Source organism: Balaenoptera borealis (genome assembly GCF_965194805.1).
Source record: "Balaenoptera borealis genome assembly, chromosome: 11".
Taxonomy (NCBI): domain Eukaryota; kingdom Metazoa; phylum Chordata; class Mammalia; order Artiodactyla; family Balaenopteridae; genus Balaenoptera; species Balaenoptera borealis.
The window spans coordinates 61,177,771-61,198,785 of NC_138868.1; the positions used below are offsets into that span (position 1 = coordinate 61,177,771).

Genomic DNA, 21,015 nt, shown 5'->3' on the forward strand with positions numbered 1-21,015 from the left:
GATACAGCTTTTAGGGGCAAGTTCTCTAGGAAAGAAAACTGATTAAAATAGAAAGGTTTCCCATAAAAAGAAATCTCTGTATTAAAGATCACTTTTTTCCTAAGAAAGATAAACGAATAAATCACTCCAAGGATCTGCATTGCTAGTTTAATATTTCTGAATTGAGGCTTTCTGAGGAGACTTTGTCAAGGTTTGTTAGAAGGCTTTGACGTAGGAGAAAGATACACAGTCTGTGGCTCCTTCTTATGATACCGCCTTAGTAATAGAGAGAAGAAGGTGCCCCTTGGCCCCAGTTGGGGTTTCTGCAGAAACACACTATGAACTAGTATTATGCAGAACATAAGCCTCATGATCTGTAAGGTCAAGGACAAATGAAGCATCTAAATGGTTGTGTAAGAGAATTAATTTCAAATTCTTGATAGGCAGGAATACGAATAGAGGGAAGAATATGGTTATTACAGTAAGGAAAAACACAGAACAAAAAGAGCAGCTTTTCCCTTTATATTCAGAATAAAAATAAATACCTAAAATATTCTTTAACTAGGTTAGTCATGTGCTAATTTCTCCTCAGATCCCATTTTCAAGAATTAAACATTTATTGAGTACCTACTCATGGCCAGGAAATAAGTATTGAGAGTCCAAAGAAAAATAGGACAAGTTTCCTGACCTCTTGTAACTCTCATTTCAGAGTGGTATAAAATGACAAATTATAACACAGCATATTTGCGAATAGGTTTGCCTGGTCCCAAAGGCTCTTTCCATGAAAAACCTGTGTAGTTTGTCTTCAGGATTCTCTGCTTTTCCTTTTACGTAATATCTTCCTTTTCTCAACTATCATCTTACCACAGACTCCCAGAGCTCATAATTGCTAGCATGGGGGAATTTGACCACCCCATGATGAGCAGATATCAAATCTGCAGTCACAATTCCCAGGTTCTCATCCTGGGTTTATGACTAATAAGCTATGTGATTCTGGGAAAGTCATTTCTTCTCTCTAGACCTGAAATTCCTCACTTGTGAAATAGAGAGAGGGTCTGAAGCATCTTCAAGGCCCTTCCAGGTGTGACATTCCATGGTATGCTCTACCCCTGCCAGAAGCATTAGAAGAGAAACAGCAATGTTTGACCAAAAAGCAGCAACTCTCTAATAATGGGATTTCAGATACTATGCTGCCTCTTGGGGAAATAGAGAGGCTTGAGGCTGAGGGTACCAGGTCTATCTGATCCCAATCAATTCAACAGGCATGTGAAGAGAGTATACTATGGGCCAGGTGAAGAAAATAGCTTCTGACTCCAAGAAGCTTTGATTTCGGTAGCAGAAGTAGACTTGTAAACAGTGTAGAAGATTAAGAACTCAGAGAGGGAAAAGCACAAGACATTGGGGAAAGCCAGAATACCTGAAACAATCTAGAGTTTCAGGAAAGGCCTCCCAAAGTCCATGACAATTAAGCTGAAGCAAGAAGGACAAGGAGCGAAGTTCTTATAGGAGGAAAAGGGTGGGTGGGACTGTCTTCCAGGCAGAAGAAGCAGGAGGTTGAAAGGCTTAGAAGTTCAAATGAGCAGGATGTCTTCAGAAACTTCGAGGTGCTCAGTGTGGCTAGAGCCCAAGGTTCACATTGCAAAGAAGCACTGCCTAAGCTGGATATGGAAAAGCGGGCAGGAGCCTGAAACTGGGGGCCTTGGGTTTCACGCTAAGGAGCTTAGACATTATCCTGTGGGTCTCAAGGGAGTTGAAAAGGTTTAAGCAGAGATGGGTGATGCATAAGGAACTCCTCCCTCATCCACATCTTGGACCAGCTTGTCTGTCTCAGATAAACCTATAATTGGGGATCCATCTGCCTGCCTTTTCCAGTCTTCTTGAAACTCTCCCAAGCTGCACCTTCCACCACCATACCCCTAAGATTCCCTGCTATGCAGACTCCAGGAGAATCCATTCTGTACGAGCTAAGCATTTCTGCATGGGCTGCTTCCCAAGCAAGACAGCCAGAAGCTGAGCACAAGCTCCAAACAAACTCGGCAGCTCCTGAATTATTCAGGGCACTATTAAAATGAGACTCACAACTCACAGGGCAAATTAATTTTAATTTTTAAAAAGGCAACATTTTAAACTGTTCATTTCCTTGAAATGTATCCATCCTGGTATTTTTATCATCAGAAGAGTAAGTAAAGCTCACATCAGAAAGAAAAAAAGAGCTGGCATGCCCTAGACTGGGACTCCTTAATATCCAGGAAGGAGCCCTCCAGAATGACTGGTCACATCTAGTCTCAAAGGGTATGTATCTTGAAAATCCAGCATCAGTCTAAGAAATTCAGTTCTAGAAAATTCACTTTCCCTCTGCTTTTGTTAGAATAGCATGTGATCAGTAGCCTGAAATTCCAACACCTTCAGCCAGAGTTCTTTAACTCTGCAGTTGATTTCCACACAAAAGCAAGAGGAAAGCTGAGTCAATGGCTTATGGTATTGAGACCTAAGAACATGCCCCTGAACTATGATCTTTTCTGCAGGACAAGGACTGTGTGTTGCCATCCTTTGTTAGGTTCCCAGCACCTAACACACAGTTGTGCAATTAAGCTGTACTCTACTGAACTGAAACTTCACATGGGAAACCCTTTTCAAACACAGGATGTCTTTTATGTTTTTCCATTTCTTCTGAACTATCTCTGCTCTCTAAGATTAGGAGTTTAAGTGTCCTCAGGATGCAGTGGCCCCAGAAACAAAATTAAATACCATCACTGCCACCTAAACTTTGCCTAAAAATGACCAGATTCTGATTCTCTTGTCCTTCAGACATTCAAGATCGGTATGGCTGCCACACACGTGTAAACTGAAAATGAGGAGGCCATGTTAGGGGGAGGGCAAGACTGATACCCCAGCTTTCTCCCTCAGCTTTCTCCCTCCCAATCCAGGACTTTTACCATTACACTCCATGGTCTGATGGAATCAGGACGTTTCTCAGACACTCAACTGACTTCCTCCCCTACTCTTTCCCTTCCTGACTTCTGGGAATCACAGAATGAAATGTGAACCGAAAAAAATAAAGAACAAAGAGCATTGCAACCCACCTAGTCCTACAAGGGTTTAGTCTCAACCCACTGCAGTCGCCCACCTACACTGCACCCTGAGAGGAGTTCAGGATGAAAAACAGCATGCAGCACTCTGTGTTTTGGGTAAACAATCCCCTAGATAGTTAGATGTATATATCAGGAACAATGTCAATGACCCCAGATTCTTGCATTTTCTCACATATAGAAAAGCACTAAAATCATTAACTTGAGGTATCTGTTCTTTGTGCTTAGCAGTAATCTTTTGCCAAGATGTATGCTTGACTACACATATTTCCCACCCAAAAATATTACGTATATACTGGTTCCTCCCCTACCTCTTCAGAGCAGTTCCTCAGAGGCGGCTCTGGCCTAGTCCTCAGTAGACGCTGAATAAAACATAAACTCACAGCTGTCATGTTGTGTGTCTTTCTTTAAAGACAGAAGAAAATAAGTGAATGCTTTTGAGACCTCCTCACTACAAGTCCAATTTATATACAATATATATACAATTATATACAATATATATTTTATACAATTTATATACAATATAATATTATTTAACCTTTTCAATAAGTCTTTGAGGAAGACTATTTTTTAATTGGCATATAATAGACATATAACACTATTAGTTTTAGGTATACAATATAAAGATGGTACATGTTTATACTGTGAAATGATCACCACAATTAGTTAATATCCATTAATATACATCAACACAGTTTTTTTTTCTTGTGGTGAGAACTTTTAAGATCTACTCTCTGATCAATCTTCAAATATATAATATAGTACTGTTAACTACAGTTGCCATGCTGTATGTTACATCCCTAGGACTTATCTTCTAACTGGAAGTTTGTACCTTTTGACTATCTTCCTCCATTTTACCTATTCCTTAACCCCTGCCTCAGGCAACCACCAATTTGTTCTCTGTATCTATGAGTTTGTGGAGGTTTTTTGTTATGTTTTGTTTTGTTTTTTTTAGATTCTACATAAAAGCAAGATCATACAGTATTTGCCTTCCTGACTCATTTCATTTAGCATAATGCCAGGAAGAATTTTTTTATACCTATGTTGTATCTGAGAAAAATTGAGGCCCAACAGGATTAATCAGTAAACCAGTGGTAATACTGAGATTTCAATCCATGTCTGTCTGACTCCAAAGTTCTTGTTCTTTCTACTCTACTGAGAAGGTTTTGGGTGGGTTGGGGTGACCTTTCTGGACAAGCAGGCAGTCCTTCTTTTCACAGTTCCTACTCAGGCTTGCAGCCTCTGTGAGCAAGGTTTCTTGACACTGGTGTCCCCTCAGCCCTAGGCAGACAGGATTTTTCATGCCCTGCCCATCTGTGTCTCATCACAATTTCTCAGACTCACCAACGCCCTGCCCATGGCACCACAGGACTGATAGTCACTAGCATTTTGGAAAAGGCTCCAGTGTCCAGAAAGGCAGCTCTATTCAGTTCTCTTCTACCCACTCTCAGCTATACTCTCATTTTCAGACCACTGACACTGTCTTAAGGGCCTCATGAGCTCTTGTACTTGACAGCTTCCTAATTGGTCTCTCTGCCTCCTGCCTTTCCCTCTTCCAATCTGTACTCTACACTGATTTCAAAGATGTGGCTCCAAAATGTAAATATGCTTATAACCTCTCTTCTACTTGATCACGTGCAAATCTTAAGCAGGGTATATAAGGCCCTCTGTGTTCTGGCCTCCGACTCTTCTCTTGTCCCTTGCTACTCTCCCTATCCCCATTGTTTTTTGTCTGTTTGTTATTTTATAACTTTATTGAAGTATTGTTGAAGAACAAAACTGCACATATTTAAAGAGTGCAATTTAATGAGTTTTAACATATGCATGCACCCATAAATAGCACCACAATCAACATCACCCTCAAAAGCTTCCTTTGAAATCCATCCTTCATCACACCTCATTCCCAATTAACCTCAACTCTGTTTTCTATTACTATAGATTAATTTATATTTTCTACAGTTTTATTTGAATAGAGTCATACAGTATATAGTCTTCTTGATAAAACTTTCTTCATTCAGCATAATTATTTTGAAATCTGTAGGTGTGGTTGCTTGTATCAATAGTTTATCTCTTTGAATTGATACACAGTATTCTGTTGTATGGATATACTATAATTTGTTTATCCATTCACTTATTGATGGACATTTGTTTAATTCCAATTTTGGCTACAAATAAAGATGCTATCAACATTTGTGTGCAAATATTTGTGAGGATCAATGCTTTCACCTCTCTTGGGCAGTGACTGGGTTATATGGTAGGTATATGTTTAAATTTTTAAGAAACTATCAAACTGTTTTACAAAGTGGTTGTGCTGTTTTACATTTCCAATACCACATGATGAGAGGTCCAGCTTAATCAACACTTTGTATGGTCAATTTTTAAATTTTTGTCATTCTAATACTTGTATATTACTATCTCACTGTGGTCTTAATTACCATTTTCCTAATAATTAATAATATGCAGTAATTTCCTTTGTGCTTATTTCCTACAAGTATATATTTCTGTGAAGTGTATATTCAAATCTTTTGCTTACTTTGTTAGGTCATTTCTCTTATTGTTGAACTGAGGAAATTCTTTACCTAACACAGATATACGTTTTTTGCCAATATTTTCTCCCAGCTTATAAGCTGCTTTTTCATTTTATTTATATTGAATTTTGGTATTTTTTGTTTGTTTTTGTTTTTTTTAACATCTTTATTGGAGTATAACTGCTTTACAATGGTGTGTTAGTTTCTGCTTTATAACAAAGTGAATCCATTATACATATACATATGTCCCAATATCTCTTCTCTCTTGCATCTCCCTCCCTCTCACCCTCCCTATCCCACCCCTCTAGGTGGTCACAAAGCACTGAGCTGATCTCCCTGTGCTATGCGGCTGCTTCCCACTAGCTATCTATTTTACGTTTGGTAGTGTATATATGTCCATGCCACTCTCTCAGTTTATCCCAGCTTACCCTTCCCTCTCCCCGTATGCTCAAGTCCATTCTCTAGTAGGTCTGCATCTTTATTCCCATCTTGCCCCTACGTTCTTCATGACTTTTTTTTTTCCAGATTCCACATATATGTGTTAGCATATGGTATTTGTTTTTCTCTTTCTGACTTACTTCACTCTGTATGACAGTCTCTAGGTCCATCCACTTCACTACAAATAACTCAGTTTCGTTCCTTTATATGGCTGAGTAATAGTCTGTTGTATATATGTGCCACATCTTCTTTATCCATTCATCTGTTGATAGACACTTCAGTTGCTTCCATGTCCTGGCTATTGTAAATAGAGCTGCAATGAACATTTTGGTACATGACGCTTTTTGAATTATGGTTTTCTCAGGGTATATGCCCAGTAGTGGGATGCTGGGTCTTATGGTAGTTCTATTTGTAGTTTTTTAAGGAATGTCCATACTGTTCTCCACAGTGGCTTTATCAATTTACATTCTGACCAACAGTACAAGAGGGTTCCCTTTTCTACACACCCTCTCCAGCATTTGTTTGTAGATTTTTTGATGATGGCCATTCTGACTGGTGTGAGATGATATCTCATTGTAGTTTTGATTTGCGTTTCTCTAATGATTAATGATGTTGAGCATCCTTTCATGTGTCTGTTGGCAATCTGTATATCTTCTTTGGAGAAATGTCTATTTGGGTCTTCTGCCCCGTTTTGGATTGGGTTGTTTGTTTTTTTAATGTTGAGCTGCATGAGCTGCTTGTAAATTTTGAAGATTAATCCTTTGTCAGTTGCTTCATTTGCAAATATTTTCTCCCATTCTGAGGGTTGTCTTTTCGTCTTGTTTACGGTTTCCTTCACTGTGCAAAAGCTTTTAAGTTTCATTAGGTCCCATTTCTTTATTTTTGTTTTTATTTCCATTTCTGTAGGAGGTGGGTCAAAAAGGATCTTTCTGTAATTTATGTCATAGAGTGTTCTGCCTATGTTTTCCTCTAAGAGTTTGATGGTGTCTGGACTTACATTTAGGTCTTTAATCCATTTTGAGTTTATTTTTGTGTATGGTGTTAGGGAGTGTTCTAATTTCATTCTTTTATATGTAGCTGTCCAGTTTTCCCAGCACCATTTATTGAAGAGGCTGTCTTTTCTCCATTGTATATTCTTGCCTCCTTTATCAAAGATAAGGTGACCATATGTGCGCTGGTTTATCTCTGGGCTTTCTATCCTGTTCCATTGATCTATATTTCCGTTTCTGTGCCAGTACTGTACTGTCTTGATTATTGTAGCTTTGTAGTATAGTCTGAAGTCAGGGAGCCTGATTACACCAGCTCCGTTTTTCTTTCTCAAGATTGCTTTGGCTATTTGGGGTCTTTTGTGTTTCCATACAAATGGTGAAATTTTTTGTTCTAGTTCTGTGAAAAAATGCCAGTGGTAGTTTGATAGGGATTGCATTGAATCTATAGATTGCTTTGGGTACTAGAGTCATTTTCACAATGTTGATTCTTCCAATCCAAGAACGTGGTATATCTCTACATCTATCTGTATCATCTTTAATTTCTTTCATCAGTGTCTTATAATTTTCTGCATACAGGTCTTTTGTCTCCTTAGGTAGGTTTATTCCTAGCTATTTTATTCTTTTTGTTGCAATGGTAAATGGGAGTGTTTTCTTAATTTCACTTTCAGATTTTTCATCATTAGTGTATAGGAATGCAAGAGATTTCTGTGCATTAATTTTGTATCCTGCTACTTTACCAAATTCATTGATTAACTCTAGTAGTTTTCTGGTAGCATCTTTAGGATTCTCTATGTATAGTATCATGCCATCTGCAAACAGTGACAGCTTTACTTCTTCTTTTCCAATTTGGATTCCATTTATTTCTTTTTCTTCTCTGATTGCTGTGGCTAAAGCTTCCAAAACTATGTGGAATAATAGTGGTGAGGGTGGGCAACCTTGTCTTGTTCCTGATCTTAGTGGAAATGGTTTCAGTTTTCCACCATTGAGGACAATGTTGGCTATGGGTTTATCATATATGGCCTTTATTATGTTGAGGAAAGTTCCCTCTATGCCTACTTTCTGGAGGGTTTTTATCATAAATCGGTGTTGAATTTTGTCGAAAGATTTCTCTGCATCTATTGAGATGATTATATGGTTTTTCTCCTTCAATTTGTTAATATGGTGTATCACGTTGATTGATTTGCGTATATTGAAGAATCCTTGCATTCCTGGGATAAACTCCACTTGATCAGAGTGTATGATCCTTTTAATGTGCTGTTGGATTCTGTTTGCTAGTATTTTGTTGAGGATACTTGCATCTATGTTCATCAGTGATATTGGCCTATAGTTTTCTTTCTTTGTGACATCTTTGTATGGTTTTGGTATCAGGGTGATGGTGGGCTCGTAGAATGAGTTTGGGAGTGTTCCTCCCTCTGCTATATTTTGGAAGAGTTTGAGAAGGATAGGTGTTAGCTCTTCTGTAAATGTTTGATAGAATTCGCCTGTGAAGCCATCTGGTCCTGAGCTTTTGTTTGTTGGAAGATTTTTCATCACAGTCTCAATTTCAGTGCTTGTGATTGGTCTGTTCATATTTTCTATTTCTTCCTGGTTCAGTCTCGGAAGGTTGTGCATTTCTAAGAATTTGTCCACTTCTTCCAGGTTGTCCATTTTATTGGCATATAGTTGCTTGTAGTAATCTCTCATGATCCTTTGTATTTCTGCAGGGTCAGTTGTTACTTCTCCTTTTTCATTTCTAATTCTACTGATTTGAGTCTTCTCCCTTTTTTTCTTGCTAAGTCTGGCTAATGGTTTATCAATTTTGTTTATCTTCTCAAAGAACTAGCTTTTAGTTTTATTGATCTTCACTATCATTTCCTTCATTTCTTACTGATCTCATCTTTATGATTTCTTTCCTTCTGCTAACTGTGGGGTTTTTTTGTTCTTCTTTCTCTAATTGCTTTAGGTGTAAAATTAGGTTGTTTATTTGAGATGTTTCTTGTTTCTTGAGGTAGGATTTTACTGCTACAATCTTCCCTCTTAGAACTGCTTTTCCTGCATCCCATAGGTTTGGGGTCATCGTGTTTTCATTGTCATTTGTTTCTAGGTATTTTTTGATTTCCTCTGTGATTTCTTCAGTAATCTCTTGGTTATTAAGCAGTGTGTTGTTTAGCCTCCCTGTGTTTGTATTTCTTACAGATTTCTTCCTGTAATTGATATCTAGTCTCATAGCTTTGTGGTCGGAAAAGATACTTGATATGATTTCAATTTTGTTAAATTTCACAAGGTTTGATTTGTGACCCAAGATATGATCTATCCTGGAGAATGTTCCATGAGCACTTGAGAAGAATGTGTATTCTGTTGTTTTGGGGTGGAATGTCCTATAAATATCAATTAAGTCCATTGCTTAATGTATCATTTAAAGCTTGTGTTTCCTTGTTTATTTTCATTTTCGATGATCTGTCCATTGGTGAAAGTGGGGTGTTAAAGCCCCCTACTATGATTGTGTTACTATTGATTTCCCCTTTTATGGCTGTTAGTATTTGCCTTGTGTATTGAGGTGCTCCTATGTTGGGTGCATAAATATTTACAATTGTTATATCTTCTTCTTAGATTGATCCCTTGATCATTATGTAGTGTCCTTCTTTGTCTCTTGTAATAGTCTTTGTTTTAAAGTCTATTTTGTCTGATAAGAGAATTGCTACTCCAGCTTTCTTTTGATTTCCATTTTCATGGAATATCTTTTTTCATCCCTTCACTTTCAGTCTCTATGTGTCCCTAGGTCTGAAGTGGGTCTCTTGTAGACAGCATATATATGGGTCTTGTTTTTGTGTCCATTCAGCCAATCTATGTCTTTTGGTTGGAGCATTTAATCCATTTACATTTAAGGTAATTATCGATATGTATGTTCTTATGACAATTTTCTTAATTGTTTTTGGTTTATTATTGTAAGTCTTTTCCTTCTCTTGTGTTTCCTGCCTAGAGAAGTCCTTTAGTATTTGTTGTAAAGCTGGTTTGGTGGTGCTGAATTCTCTTAGCTTTTGCTTGTCTGTAAAGCTTTTAATTTCTCGGTCAAATCTGAATGAGATCCTTGCTGGGTAGAGTAATCATGGTTGCAGGTTTTTCTCCTTCATCACTTTAAATATGTCCTGCCACTCCCTTCTGGCTTGCAGAGTTTCTGCTGAAAGATCAGCTGTTAATCTTATGGGGATTCCCTTATGTGTTATTTGTTGTTTTTCCCTTGCATCTTTTAATATTTGTTCTTTGTATTTAATTTTTGATAGTTTGATTAACATGTGTCTTGGCGTTTCTCCTTGGATTTATCCTGTATGGGACTCTCTGTGCTTCCTGGACTTGATTAACTATCTCCTTTCACATATTAGAGAAGTTTTCAACTATAATCTCTTCAAATATTTTCTCAGTCTCTTTCTTTTTCTCTTCTTCTTCTGGGACTCCTATAATTCGAATGTTGGTGCGTTTAATGTTGTCCCAGAGGTCTCTGAGACTGTCCTCAATTCTTTTCATTCTTTCTTCTTTATTCTGCTCTGCAGTAGTTATTTTCACTATTTTATCTTCCAGGTCACTTATCCGTTCTTCTGCCTCAGTTATTCTGCTATTGATCCCTTGTAAAGATTTTCAATTTCATTTATTGTGTTGTTCATCACTTTGTTTGCTCTTTAGTTCTTCTAGGTCCTTGTTAAACGTTTCTTGTATTTTCTCCATTCTATTTCCAAGGTTTTGGATCATCTTTACTATCATTATTCTGAATTCTTTTTCAGGTAGACTGCCTATTTCCTCTTCATTTGTTAGGTCTGGTGGATTTTTGCCTTGCTCCTTCATCTGCTGTGTGTTTCTCTGTCTTCTCATTTTGCTTAACTTACTGTGTTTGGGGTCTCCTTTTTGCAGGCTGCAGGTTCGTAGTTCCCTTTGTTTTTGGTGTCTGTCCCTAGTGGCTAAGGTTGGTTCAGTGGGTTGTGTAGGCTTCCTGGTGGAGGGGAGGGCAGGTCTTTCTGGTGGGCAGGTCCATGTCTGGTGGTGTGTTTTGGGGTGTCTGTGGCCTTATTATGATTTTAGGTAGCCTCTCTGCTAATGGGTGGGGTTGTGTTCCTGTCTTGCTAGTTGTTTGGCATAGGGTGTCCAGCACTGTAGCTTGCTGATCTTTGAGTGGAGCTGGGTCTTGGCATTGAGATGGAGATCTCTGGGAGATTTTTGCTGTTTGATATTATGTGGAGCTGGGAGGTCTCTTGTGGACCAATGTCCTGAGCTTGGCTCTCCCACTTCAGTGGCACAGCCCTGATGCCTGGCTGGAGCACCAAGATCCTGTCTTCCACACAGCTCAGAATATAAAAGGGAGGAAAAAAAGAAAGAAAGAAGGAAGAAGATAAAATAAAATGAAATAAAATAAAGTAAAATAAAATAAAGTTATTCAAATAAAAAATAATTATTAAGAAAAATGTTCTTAATAATAAAAAAAATTTTTTAAAAAAAGGACAGACAGAACCCTAGGTCAAATGGTAAAAGCAAAGCTATACAGACAAAATCACACACAGAAGCATACACATACACACTCACAAAAAGAGAAAAAGGAAAAATATATATATATATCGTTGCTCCCAAAGTCCACCTCCTCAATTTGGGATGATTCATTGTCTATTCAGTTATTCCACAGATGCAGGTACATCAAGTTGATTGTGGAGATTTAATCTGCTGCTCCTGAGGCTGCTGGGAGAGATTTCCCTTTCTCTTCTTTGTTCGTACAGCTCCCAGGGTTCAGCTTTGGATTTGGCCCCTCCTTTGTGTGCAGGTCGCCTGAGGGCATCTGTTCTTCGCTCAGACAGGACGGGGTTAAAGGAGCAGCTGATTCGCGGGCTCTGGCTCACTCAGGCCGGGGGGAGGGAGGGGTACGGATGTGGGGCGAGCCTGCGGCGGCAGAGGCCGGCATGACGTTGCAGCAGCCTGAGGCGCACCGTGCGTTCTCCCGGGGACGTTGTCCCTGGATCTCGGGACCCTGGCAGTGACGGGCTGCACAGGCTCCCGGGACAGGAGTTGTGGAGAGTGACCTGTGCTCGCACACAGGCTTCTTGGTGGCGGCAGCAGCAGCCTTAGCGTCTCATGCCCGTCTCCGGTGTCCACGCTGATAGCCGTGGCTCGCTCCCGTCTCTGGAGCTCCTTTAAGCGGCGCTCTTAATCCCCTCTCCTCGCGCACCAGGAAACAAAGAGGCAAGAAAAAGTCTCTTGCCTTTTCAGTAGCTGCAGACTTTTTCCCCCGGACTCCCTCCCGGCTCGCCAAGGCGCACTAACCCCTTCAGGCTGTGTTGACGCCGCCAACCCCAGTCCTCTCCCTGGGATCCGACCGAAGCCCGAGCCTCAGCTCCCAGCCCCGCCCGCCCCGGCGGCTGAGCAGACAAGCCTTTCGGCCTGGTGAGTGCTGTTCGGCGCCGAGCCTCCGTGCGGGAATCTCTCCGCTTTGCCCTCCGCACCCCTGTGGCTGCGCTCTCCTCCGTGGCTCCGAAGCTTCCCCCCTCCGCCACCCGCAGTCTCTGCCCGCGAAGGGGCTCCTAGTGTGTGGACACCTTTCCTCCTTCACGGCTCTCTCCCACTGGTGCAGGTCCCGTCCCTATTCTTTTGTCTCTGTTTTTTCTTTTTACTTTTGCCCTACCCAGGTACGTGAGGAGTTTCTTACCTTTTGGGAGGTCTGAGGTCTTCTGCCAGCGTTCAGTAGGTGTTCTGTAGGAGTTGTTCCACATGTAGATGTATTTCTGATGTGTTTGTGGGGAGGAATGTGATCTCCGTGTCTTACTCTTCCGCCATCTTGAAGCTCTCTATCCCTAACCCCGTTCTTAATCCCGGTGTTCTAACAATATCAAAATACTGACATTTCCCACTCTGCAGCCTACCTGTGAGTACTACACATATTGCAACACACACACACACACACACACACACACACACACACAGAAATACACACCTCTCCAACCAGTAAACTTCTAATTATTAATCAAAGCCTAGATTAAATGTAGCTCTTTCAGGAAGCTTCCCATAATCGTTGCAGAAGTTTATCACTCATCTCTGGGCATCCACTGTCCTCTGTACATCCTTAAATTATAAGACCTAGCCCATGTCAATCTGTCATTTTAGAACTCTTTTCCTTGTTAGATTGCGTGTGTGTGTGGTTTTTTTGGTATTTTTTGTTTGTTTGTTTTTTTAGATTGTGTGTTTCTTAAGGAAATAGAAACTATGTCTTATTTATCTTTGAATCCCAGTTTGAACGTACCAAATATTCAAACATTTTAGGAATGAATGGGTTGAATCAATGGATAGTTTAATAATTAATATAACAAGGAATGGTACCAGGGTAGCTGAATTCTACCCTTAGTTCTCTTAATAACTTGCTGTGTCATCAGTCTTCTAATATTTTCATTTTCCAACTAAACCATTTTCTGTATGAAAAAAAACATGCTAACCAGCTAATACTCATAGTTTCTACCATGTGGTAGTTTTATTTATCAATTAATAAATGGGCATTCTGATTTATACATCAATCTTCTATGAATGTGGTTAGTGTAAGCCGATCCTCATGATGCTAAGCTCCAGCTTCCTTGCGAAAACTATCTTTGTGATCAAAGCAAGTGAAGAACCAGCTTATAGGACTGTGTTAAAGTGGCCAGTCAGATTCTATCTTTATAGAATTGCTCTTTAATTGAAATTTAAATTGTTGTCAGACCTTAAACACTGGGTCTTTAAAACTTGTTAATTATAAAGTAGAGGACTGGATTAGATCCTGAATCACAAAACTCAAATGCCTGCTGTTAGCCCAAATGAACAAACTCAGCTGGGTGTTAGACCGAAAGAAGCTTGTTTGCATCTATGACTATCACAATCATGATTTCTTCCTAGTTGCATTGTCCATTAAAACATAAGATGCCAAACCAAGCACAGCCGTTGACCTCGTATAGCCATCAGTCACCTGGTACAAAAGGTCTTGTTACCCTTATGACCATAATATGCTTTAAGACTATAATGCTGTGGCCGCCATTTCTATGACCTACATTCTTCATTTATTTCTGTGATAGTTAAATATTGCATTTCCAGAACTTACTCATCTTCTGACCTGAACTTTGTACTCTTTGACAACATCGCCCCATTTCACCCAGCCCCCAGCCCCAGAGTTCATTCTACTTTCTGTTTCTGCAAGTTCAGCTTTTTTAGATTCTACATATAAGTGATATCACACAATATTTGTCTCTGTCTGACTTATTTCACTTAGTGTAGTGCCCTCAAGGTCCATCCATGATGGACATGTTAGCTAACGCTACGGTGCTAATCACATTACAATATATAATTGTATCAAATCAACATATTGTATACATTAGATGTAGACAGTGTCATACGTCAATTATATCTCAGTAAAGTTGGGAAAATAAATAATTTAAATTTTTTAAATAAAAAATATGAAAATAATAAGTATTACAGGCATTGAAGTAAGTGCTAATGATACTGGTATCAATAATCCTGACCCTGCTATCAACAGACACCAAGGTCTGCTGGAAGCAATGAACTTTTAAGTAATTAAAGACATTAAGTGGTGTCAAAGAGGGTTACAAGGAGCAGTGGGAACACAAGAAGAGGTATTGTCTATGCACAAGAGAGTGGCCCCAGGAAGGCCAGAAAGGCTTCACAGAGGAGGTGACATGTGAGCTGAATCCAGGAATAGAAAGAGTTTTTCAGGCAAGGAAGGGCATTCCATGCAAGGTGAACAGCATGGGCAAAAGCATTAAAAAGTGAAAGAGCTCAGAGTGGAAGGGGGGAGGATAGAAACACTCAATTATCTCCTTAGTTCAGAAACTGCAGGAGGTGAGGAAGCAGAAAAGAAAGGAAAAGTACTCTGGTTCCACTGAGGCTTGTCCCCTGCCTCTTAAAGGACAGTAACCCCCCACCACAAGCACCACCATTCTTCATCTGCACTGTTGGTCCAGGTTTTCCAAAGAAGTAAGATGCCTCTCATTACCAAATACAGCACGTGCTCATACTGCAGCTTCCTTTCCCACGGGGAGATGTTCAGCCCAGCAAGCAAGACCCTCTTCCTCAGAGGCCCTAGCCGCCCAGAGGGGCTCTTCACTGAAAGCCATTTGATCGATGTTTATTCTTTGTAGCAATAGATAGACACTGAACAGTTGGTTTAACATTTTCCTTAAATAACTGCTTAGTATATAGGGGTTAAACTTTTTATTAATGCTTCGTGTAACTTTCTACACCCTCAAGTGGAAAACTGTAAGTAGGGAGAAGAGAAAGGAATTAACAGTAAGATCCACAGCTTACATAGCACACAGTGTTCTGGATATGACTGTGCATCACAAATGTTAATTCACTTAATCCTCACTACAGCCCAATGAGGCAAGTCCTACTATTAACTTATTTTACAGCTGAAGCAACTGAGGCTCAGAGAGCTTTCTTCTCATCTATCAGTACTTGCTGGTAAGTGATGAGAACTGACTTTTGAACTCAGGCAGGAGACTGCAGACTTTGCTCTTTAAAGCTATGATACACTGCCTTGGGATCAAGTAGATACAACTGCTTCTGCCCAATGCTTTGGATAAAGTGTATCGTTTAATCCTCATGACAGCCTATATTATGAATTAAAAACTGAGGCTTGCATTTGCAGCAACATGAATGGACCTAGAGATTATGTTATTAAGTAAAGTAAGTCAGAAAAAGAAAGACAAATACCATATGATATCACTTTATGTGGAATCTAACATATGATCCAAATAAACTTATTTACAAAACAGAAACAGACTCACAGATGTAGAAAACTTATGGTTATCAAATGGAAAAGGGGGAATAGATTAGGAGTTTAGGATTAGCAGATACAAACTACTATACCTAAAATAGATAAACAGCAAGGTGTTCTTGTATAGCACAGGGAACTATATTCAATATCTTATAATAAACCATAATGGAAAAGAATATGAAAAATGAAAAAGAATTATATATATACACACACATATATATAAAATCTGAATCACTTTGCTGTATACCAGAATCACAACACTGTAAATCAACTATACTTCAATTAAAAAGTTAAACTTTTTTTTTTTTAAAAAGCTGAGGCTTAGAGAGCATAACTGGCCCAAAGTTGAATAGCTGGTAAATGAAAGAGGTAGCATTTGATTTCCAGTCTACCTAAATTGAAACTCCTGCCACCGTGTCTGTCTCTGTAAGGGCTAGGGGTTTTCACAGAAGGAAGAGAACAGGTTAACAAAGCAGAAGGCCTGACTTCCCCAGATGACATTATCTGCATTTTAATTCCAATATCTGGTAGAATTGAAAATACCTGAAACTGAGACTTCGTTAAACAGGAGTTTTGCCCAGATCACTGGCTGTCAAGCAGCGCTCCTCGAAGCCCCAGGGGCTTCTTCAGTGGGAAAGTCCAAGTACTTCACATAATCCCCAGTATTAATCAGCTTTTGTTGCACTGACACGCAGCTCTCAAACTCTGGGCCTCACGACAACAAAGGCTTATATCTCACTCACCTTGCATGTGGTCTGGACTATGACACTGCCAGAAACTATATCACCTCTAAAATTATAAATTCAATCTCCTACTCGCCAACTACAAACTCTTATCACTCTCCCAGATCATATGCTCTAGCATCCCCGTATCAATTATTATTCAACCTCATTGAGATCACCAATCCACTGACCCTCCACCTTTGATCTAATTGCCAGTCTTCTATCACATAGACCTCAGCTTAGATCCATGGCCCGTGGTTATTATCAAGATCATATTAGTATCCCTCACTCCTTTGTCTACATCTGCCCTCAACTGTGCTCATCCCAACCCCGAATGAACCTAATCTTCTGCCTTCTCACTCATTTCCTCATTCACGCAGCTGAGTTTACTGAAGGACATCATATAATTAGAAAAATTGCTTTCACCCTATATTCATGCTCAACAACACCAAACTCAACACTGCTTGGCAGTGAATGTTACTGCATTCTTCTAAGAAGCTCAGCCTCTTACTCTACACAAAGTTCTCCAGCTTCCTCAAAGATCCCATACTTCACCCATATTCACAGTAGTGGGACTTACCTTGTATTTTATATGGGAAGAAAAAGAGAAGCCACCTGGCAGTAGCTCCCACACCTTCAAATCTACCAGAATACCTAATCTGCAGCCATTTCTCCTTCCCTCCTGTTATAACCATGAAACGTCCCTTCTACTAACGATGGTCACTGTCTCTACCCTTTACATATGCTCTGGATTTCACTCTCTCTTGTGTCCCCAGTTATCCTTTTCTCCCTTGCATCTTTTGTCTCTCCTTCTCTAATTGATTTTTACATCATCATTAAAATTGTTATCACATCTCCTATATTTAAAAAAAATTCTCTCTAGCTTCTAAATCCCTCTCTAGCTACTGTCCCATTTTTCTGCATAGCAAAACTCAAAAGAGTTAAAATGATATATGCCACATTTAAATGAGGAGACATAAACAAAACACCTTTAACCATGTCTGATCTATGCCAGATGCTCAATAAATGATAGAATTGGTAATAAAACAGTAACAAAGATAGTGATTGCAACTGACACAGAAATCTTCTCATATGGGAGCACAGCCCTTAGCATTTTAAGTGGATTATCTCTGTTTGCTCTCACAAAAACCTGTGAAATAGGTATTAATTTTTTCCTAATTTTATAGATTATGTAGCTGAAGCTTAGAAAGGTTCATTGGCCCAAGGTCACAGAGCTAGTAGCAGAGATGACTAGGATTTCCTTCCAAATCCGTCTGACTACATAAACAAAAATTATCACCCTCTAAATCACCCTCATGTTCTGTTTCTCTAGCACTCTCTATATACCTCTCCCTCCTAAGAACAGAGACAATTTTTTTTACCAAGAGCAGAGGGATGACAGTCAGGATGTACCTGTGTGAAGCTGAGTCATACGGCATCCCCTCCAGATCCCTTAGAGTGTCCGTCCATGAGCACATTCACGAGGAAAATGCCGAGGAAAGCGTTTTGTAAGGGGGAACACCAGGTTTAACTCATAAGCAATGATGGAGGAAACACCTGTGGATAATGAAGATGTTAGAAGTGTTTCTAATGCAGAGAATTGAAGTTTGGGGAGGAAGCAAGCTTTGTGAGTCTGGGTTGGGGAGAGACAGCGTAGGAGTGGACAGATGATGATCATACCAAACATGCACTAAAGATGGATGCACCTTTTGGGTGGGGATGAAGTGTTAGCTACAATGAGAACGGTGGACCCCAAATTTATAAAAGGACTTTAGACCATGAGCTATCTGTACCCAGCTAATTATGACCTTGGTTCAGGGTTTTAAACAGCTCACTTGAGTTCATTTAGGTAAAGCACCTAGCACAGCCCCTGATAAATTGTAGGAGATCAGCAATGGTGGCTATTACTGTTATTGTTCAGGATCTTCACATGGTGTTTACTGAATAAATGCTGATTCCTCTTTTTACAGGAAATTTTTTAAATTGCATATTAGTAGAATTCCTCATGCATCAGAGATGAGTAAAAATAGCTAATACTTTTTAAGCACTCACTTTGCCAGGCTGTTAAATTAACTCATTTAACCTTCTCAATAATTCCTTAAAGAACATGCTATCATTATTTCAATTTTACAGAGAAGCTAAGTAGCTTGTATAAGGTCACACAGTGAGTAGGTGTTAGAGACAGAATTGAACCTATTTCCTTAACTACCATTCCATAATGATCAATATAGGTATTATACAATCCTTTTGTCTGATGCATATAAGAATACTGTGCTAGAGACATGAAGTGTGTATATATAGATAGATATAGATATAGATATATACATAACAATAGCAAAAGATCTTGTGTCTATTCCCAACAAAAAAAGAATTTTTGGTTAATGTGCAAAAAAAGAAAGAAAGAAAACAAACAAAAACCTGCATTAAATCCAGCTCAACACAGAGGGAAGGAACTATGACTGAGAAGCAGAAAGTATTCAGTGGATGAGGTGATAACCTTCTCTACATATTAGACCTGGCAGAGTTGGAATGTCCTCGAAGATGTTCTCAATCAATAGGGAAATGTCAAGACCAGAGGGAAAAGCTGATTGTGAATGGATGCATCAGAAGTGCTTACAATTAGGTAACAAAAAGCCAAGTGGGAAACATTGGAGGTTAGGACACATTGATTGCGAAATCAGTAGCAATATGAAATGTGTAGCCTTGAATGCCTCAAAGGCCAAACCAAAAATCTGAGGAAAATATGGGAGACTAAGTAAAACTAGAGAAGGACAGAGGAAAAATAAATTTTAAAGATGGTGGGGGGAGGGTTGCCTAACCTGGCACTTAATTTTTATATCCACCCTTTGAGACACATGTAATATTCCCATTTTACATGAGAACATTGAGCCTTACAGAAGCAAAATGAATTTTCCAGAGTTATTCAACTACTATGTGAATTTCAAGCACAAATCCTAAAAATCTGAAGTGAGCTATCTTGACTTACGAATCTTTTCATTCCTAGGGATTGCCTCTGAAGCGAGAACTGTAACAGTATGGAGAGCACGTCCAACAGCTTTAACTTGGAGAAACAAATGCTGTGGAATCTTAAGCTTTTTATTTCCTACCATCCAAATGGGATTCCTCATGCTTCAGAATCACCACTGTATTTTGAAAGCACCCGTTGTGGGACAATCAGCCTGTTACAGCTTTGTATTAGTTACTTGTAGATCCTTGTCATGTTCCTTGTTTTCTTTTTTCCATTTTTATATTTTTCATGGCACCAAGTACAAGGTGAGCTAGTGACTGATAGAATATGAACACAGGAATACGCAAACACACACACACACACACATTTCCTTATTAATTTAGCAAAGGATGCTGAAGGGAGGTTGCAGAGTAGCAGCAGTTAGAGCTTGTCTCACCACAGCTTTTCTACCGAGGGCTTACGGTCACAGGTTATATTATTCATGCAAAGTAGCATCTTTCTCCAACCAATAAGCTTAATTTTATGCTATACCACATCATTTTACACTTGGAGTTTATATCACTATTCTGGAAGAACTTAATCCCTTTAAGGGGATATTTACAGATATTGGGAATAATACGATTCTCTACCTACCCCTAACAATTCCAAAATTTTAGGATCTGTTCCTTGCAATATCCCATTCCTAGTATCAAATTATTTTTCAGCTAGAGTTCTTTGGGTTGAAAGCAATAGAAAGTTCAACTCAAAAAGACTTAAGCAATAAGGAAAATTTATCATCTCATGGAACCATTAATGTAAATCCTAAGTAAGGTGACTCCAGGAGTGGTTAATTCAGTTACTGAACATTATTAAGGACCCAGGTTCCTTCCATCCTCAACGTGTCAGCTTTATTCTCAAAGAAGCTCCTCTAAGGATTGAAAAATGCTACTGAATTTTCCAGCTTCCCAAATAAGCATGATTACATCCCTCTTGTGTGTTCTTTTTAAAAGGAAGAAAATCTTTCCCAGAAACCCCTCATTAGACACTCTGTTTTACCTAAATGGCTTGGATTGTCTCACATGCAATCTGGAAAATGTAAGCTCAGTGAGGGATGTTGTTTGTCTTATTTACCTCTGTATCTTCAGAACTCAGAACAATATTTGATACGTGGTTTATTTAAACAACCTATAGAAACCTATTTCATTTTGGAATATAATAACAATAATAAAGTCGTAGCATAACAGTCTATTGAGACTACAGACTCTAGAGCCAAATGACCTGGGATATTTTTTTCTCTCTTTTTGGATCTCAGATGAACAAAAATGGATTCATCATATTCCTACATTCATGACACACTCTTATTGCTCCAATGTATACCTTGTTTATTCACTTATTTTCTAATAATATCATAGAAACTGATGAACTCACTTCTCAAAACGAAAGTTAGGATCTTGACAATAGCCTACATCTAACTTTGACCACCATTCACATTCCTTACCTGCTCCACCCAAGACAACTGTCATAATTCATTGCACCTCAATATTCCTTTGATTTTC

The 21,015-nt window shown here is 39.1% G+C and overlaps 1 long non-coding RNA gene across 1 annotated transcript in view; it reads right to left on the reverse strand.

The window, feature by feature from the left end:
- The window catches only part of LOC309606383, an 805,264-nt gene that overhangs the window by 554,848 nt on the left and 229,401 nt on the right, over positions 1-21,015 (reverse strand). The window contains exon 10 of the long non-coding RNA XR_014231787.1: positions 17,926-18,069. This is a non-coding gene — a long non-coding RNA (uncharacterized lncRNA). The remainder of the gene's footprint in view (positions 1-17,925; positions 18,070-21,015) is intronic.